This window comes from Palaemon carinicauda, chromosome 2 (genome assembly GCF_036898095.1).
Source record: "Palaemon carinicauda isolate YSFRI2023 chromosome 2, ASM3689809v2, whole genome shotgun sequence".
NCBI lineage: Eukaryota > Metazoa > Arthropoda > Malacostraca > Decapoda > Palaemonidae > Palaemon > Palaemon carinicauda.
In genome coordinates this window covers 36644487-36650486 of record NC_090726.1, presented here as the reverse complement: position 1 = coordinate 36650486, position 6000 = coordinate 36644487, and positions in this window count along the sequence as shown.

The following is a 6000-nucleotide window of genomic DNA, read 5'->3' as shown; positions in this document are numbered from 1 at the left end:
ATCGGGTTCAGAGGCGAGGCATCGTAGCCTTTGCAACGGCGCCTCCAAAGTTTATCATCTTATACTGTTTTGTCTTTTCCTCCACATCAAGTTTAATACTTCTTTTGTTTCTTTTCTATATTTGTTTCACTAAATAAAAAAATAATCCTAGTATTTTCTTTAGGTCTTCCTCGTATGGTTCTTGTAGCTTAATTATTTCATTCTTTTCTTTATTCCTGGAAAAACAACCAAAAATGTATCAAATCTTCCTCCTCATTTTCATAAAAATTACAGTTTACATTCTCCCCATTGTGCCTGTTTACAATATTTAGTTTTAACGTATTAGTCCTTGCTCTAAAAAATATCACTGAAGCAAATGTATCGTCATAAAGTGACTCTTCTTTAACTGATCTCTACAAACCTCCTTTCTTTGATTGACGAAAACGCTCACGTTAATTAAGACGGCCATCTTGCCCCTCTCATTCAAAAGCCCTTGGTGTCATAAATTGATCTTTATATATACTATATATATATATATATATATATATATATATATATATATATATATATATATATATATATATATATACATATATATATATATATGTATATATATATATATATATATATATATATATATATATATACATACATATATATATATATATATATATATATATATATATATATATATATATATATATATATATACAGTATATATATATATATATATATATATATATATATATATATGTATGTATATATATATATATATATATATATATATACATTATCATCAAGACTAGCTAATCTACAACCCTTTACAAGAGACTCTTTAGCTATGGTAAGCAGCTCTTCTAGGAGAAGGACACTCCAAAATCAAACCATTGTTCTCTATTCTTGGGTAGTGCCATAGCCTCTGTACCATGGTCTTCCACTTGGGTTAGAGTTCTCTTGCTTGCGGGTACACTCGGGCATGCTGTTCCGTCTTTTCTCTCTTCTTCTTGTTTTGTTAAAGTTTTTATAGTTTATAGAGGAGGTATTTATTTCAATGTCGTTTCTCTTGAAGATTTTATTTTTCCTTGTTTCCTTTCCTCAATGGGTTATTTTCCCTTTTGGAGCCCCTGGGCTTATAGCAGCCTGCTTTTCCAACTATGGTTGTAGCTTAGCAAGTAATAATAATAATAATAATAATAATAATAATAATAATAATAATAATAATAATAAGAGGATGCTACAACAATAACGCTATTACTGCGATCTGTTGGGAACTAAAAAAGTGTTCCTGGTAGAAAGGCTGTAAAGGAAGATGTGAGTGCTTACAGCCAGCAATCCCTTGCACATCACTTTACAGGTGTGTGAGAGATCAGTAACAGCTGAAGGACCAGTGGCATGGTTTGAACATTGTGGTGCAAAGCTTATGAAATCTTTAAAAAATTGGACAATTGGGTGGCCATCTTGAAAAACAGTCAAATCTTGAAGAATATATGTTACTTTTCTTTATAAATAATGAAATATTTAAACATGTGTCATTTTTCTCTATGGGAATTAAAATCTACTTCAGTAGTCGTGAAAATCTAAGAATACAAATCTATATCATGCAAATCGGGCAACTACAAATACTAAAGGCCTTTGAGCATGTGATGCCCTTCTTACAATCTACAATGCTGTACAGAAATCCATTGATTGTGGTCGGGAAGTTCGTATGATTGGCCTTGATTTTAGTGCTGCCTTTGACCGTGTTAATCACGAGGCCCTTGTTTTCAAACTCAAACAATTGGGAGTGAGTGGGTCTTTTCTTAGCATCATTATTGATTTTTTAAGTATTAAATCGCAAAGAGTTGTTGTTGATGTGCATCATAGTGAGTATAGGAATGTGATATCTGGTGTTCCTCAGGGCAGTGTTCTTGGCCCATTACTTTCCATACTATAAACACATGACATGTGGTTTTGTCTAGAAAACAAGCTTGTTGCATATGCAGATGATGCTACTCTCTTTGCACAAATTTCATCTCCTGAATGTAGATCTGGGGTTGCTGAATCCCGTATTAGAGATCTAGTTAGAATTAGTGCATGTTGCACATTATGAGGTATAAAGGTGAATCCTAACAAAACTCAAAGTATGATTGTAAGTAGGTCAAGGACGGTGGCTCCTCAACATCCGGATCTCAGCATTAATAATGTTTCTTTAACTTTGTGAGACTTTTTAAATTTTAGGTGTGATTCTCGGCGGTAAATTTACTTTTGAGAAACACAGGTCTGTGTCTTCTTCAATTGCACAAAAAACTGACTTATTGAGAAAGTCTTTCAAGATTTTTGGTGATCAATCTATTCTGAAGAAGTGTTTTAATTCTTTCATTTTACCTTGTTTCAAGTATTCATCTCCTGTCTGTTGATTGTCATCTTAATTTGTTGGACAGGAACTTACGGTCTATTGAATTTCTTATTCCTGATCTAGATATTAATCTCTGGCACCGTCGTTCATTTGGTTCATTATGCATGTTGCATAAGATTTTTGTTATAATTCCGACCATCTTTACATTTAGATCTTCCCAGAAAGTTCCATCCTGTTCGTAATACTAGGCATGCAGTTAATTCTAATAGTTGGGCCTTCTCCATCGTGAGGTTCATTACTACACAGTAATCTAGAAGTTTCATTCCAGCCGTGACCAAGTTGTGGAATGATCTTCCTAATCGGGTAGTTGAATCAGTAGAACTTCAAAAGTTTAAACTCGCAGCAAATGTTTCTACGTTGAACAGGGTTAAATAAGTCCTTCTATAGTTTATATACCAAATGTCTGTTTTAATGTTGTTAATGTTTTCAAATATTTCATTTCAATTTTCATTACTTCTTATATTATTTATTTATTTCCTTTCTGCACTGGGCTATTTTCCCCTGTTGGGGCCCTTGGGCTTATATCATCTTGCTTTTTCAACTAGGGTTGTAGCTTGGCTAATAATAATAATAATAATAATGATGATGATGAGCTCAACCTCAACTTTGGGAGACGAATTAGGTGGCCATTGTGACGGGCCGAGAGAAGGTTGTGAACTCAAAGGCAGTATGAAAGCAACTGAGTTAATTTATTATAGAACACTCTCCTTTATATACAAAACCTCAAGGCAACAGGAAATTTCATGTTTGAAAGACAGACAATGTTACATAGGAGAAACGCAGACATGTTTATTCTGGTTCTTTTTAGTGCGAGGGAAGAGCGAAGATACAAGCAAATATATACAAAATGAATTATGTACGATCGTGGGACACATGGTTGGTACACCATCTTGAAAAATGGCTGCCAACCTTTGATTTTCGATTGGTCAAACAGACAGATTTTATTCGTGCTGGTCTTGAAAAAAAATATTTAATTTTTCCTTGATTCCTTCCCTCACGGGGTTATTTTCCCCGTTGGAGCCCCTGGGCTTATAGCATCTTGCTTTTCAAACAAGGGTTGCTGTTATCTACTGTGCTATATCAGATAATGATGGAACTGAATTCAAGAATAAGTTAATCCAGAATCTGTTTTACCTTGTTTTTAACGGAAAGAAGGTGAACATAATGACATATCACCTTTCAGGTAACGGTCTAGGAGAGATGACAAACAAAAATGTTTTAAAAGTTCTCTGACTAACTAGACAAGATCCAAATTGAGAGGTTACGTTACCTTCGGTAGCATGAGCGTGTACAAGAGCACATTTTTTCTTCTTCTCCTTATTCTTTCTCTACAAGCTTGTCCCTATTTCCTTCGGTGCAGTGTACACAAGCACCAGAATCCTATGAAGCCTTTCCTGGGCTATGAGCCTAGGTTACCTCATCAATGGCTAGCATCTCCAGTAGAACAGATCGATGTAGATCCCATAAGGGGTAAGACTGAATGATTTCAAAATCATATCCAGATGCTCGGAACAGAATATTTAGTATAAGAAATTAGATTAAAGGAGTGAAAACGATGGATTACATACTGGGCAATCTAGATTATTTTAGGGTAGAAATTCTAACCGGGTTTAAGAGTGGCTGAGGTAGACATTCTGACTGGGTTTACCAAGTGGGTGATCTATTTTGTGATAAACTAAACGTTCTAACCGGCTTTACAAAGTGACTGATCTAGTCTATGTTAAGGTAGACATTCTAACTGGGTTTACAAAGTGGCTGATATAGTTTACGTAAAAGTAGACATTCTGACTGGGTTTACGAAGTGGCTGATATAGTTTACGTAAAGGTAGACATTCTAACCGGGTTTACAAAGTGACTGATCTAGTCTATGTTAAGGTAGACATTCTAACTGGGTTTACAAAGTGGCTGATATAGTTTACGTAAAGGTAGACATTCTGACTGGGTTTACGAATTGGCTGATATAGTTTACGTAAAGGTAGACATTCTAACCGGGTTTACAAAGTGACTGATCTAGTCTATGTTAAGGTAGACATTCTAACCGGGTTTACAAAGTGGCTGATCTAGTCTACATTAAGGTAGACATTCTAACCGGGTTTACAAGTGACTGATCTAGTCTACATTAAGGTAGACATTCTAACCGGGTTTACAAAGTGGGTGATCTAGTTTACGTTAAGGTAGACATTCTAACCGGGTTTACAAAGTGGCTGATCTAGTCTACGCTAAGGTAGATATTCTAACTGGGTTTACAAGTGACTGATCTAGTCTACATTAAGATAGACATTCTAACCGGGTTTACAAAGTGGCTGATCTAGTCTACACTAAGGTAGATATTCTAACCGGGTTTACAAGTGACTGATCTAGTCTACATTAAGATAGACATTCTAACCGGGTTTACAAGTGACTGATCTAGTCTACATTAAGATAGACATTCTAACCGGGTTTACAAAGTGGCTGATCTAGTCTACGCTAAGGTAGATATTCTAACTGGGTTTACAAGTGACTGATCTAGTCTACATTAAGATAGACATTCTAACCGGGTTTACAAAGTGGCTGATCTAGTCTACACTAAGGTAGATATTCTAACCGGGTTTACAAGTGACTGATCTAGTCTATGTTAAGGAAGACATTCTAATTGGGTTTACAAAGTGGCTGATCTAGTCTACGCTAAGGTAGATATTCTAACCGGGTTTACAAGTGACTGATCTAGTCTATGTTAAGGAAGACATTCTAACCGGGTTTACAAAGTGGCTGATCTAGTCTACGCTAAGGTAGATATTCTAACCGGGTTTACAAGTGACTGATCTAGTCTACATTAAGGTAGACATTCTAACCGGGTTTACAAGTGACTGATCTAGTCTATGTTAAGGAAGACATTCTAATTGGGTTTACAAAGTGGCTGATCTAGTCTACGCTAAGGTAGATATTCTAACCGGGTTTACAAGTGACTGATCTAGTCTACATTAAGGTAGACATTCTAACCGGGTTTACAAAGTGGCTGATCTAGTCTACGCTAAGGTAGATATTCTAACTGGGTTTACAAGTGACTGATCTAGTCTACATTAAGATAGACATTCTAACCGGGTTTACAAAGTGGCTGATCTAGTCTACGCTAAGGTAGATATTCTAACTGGGTTTACAAGTGGCTGATCTAGTCTACATTAAGGTAGACATTCTAACCGGGTTTACAAGTGACTGATCTAGTCTACATTAAGATAGACATTCTAACCGGGTTTACAAAGTGGCTGATCTAGTCTACGCTAAGGTAGATATTCTAACCGGGTTTACAAGTGACTGATCTAGTCTACATTAAGGTAGACATTCTAACCGGGTTTACAAAGTGGGTGATCTAGTCTACGCTAAGGTAGATATTCTAACCGGGTTTACAAGTGACTGATCTAGTCTATGTTAAGGAAGACAATCTAATTGGGTTTACAAAGTGGCTGATCTAGTCTACGCTAAGGTAGATATTCTAACCGGGTTTACAAGTGACTGATCTAGTCTACATTAAGGTAGACATTCTAACCGGGTTTACAAAGTGGCTGATCTAGTCTACGCTAAGGTAGATATTCTAACTGGGTTTACAAGTGACTGATCTAGTCTACGTTAAGATAGACATTCTAACCGGG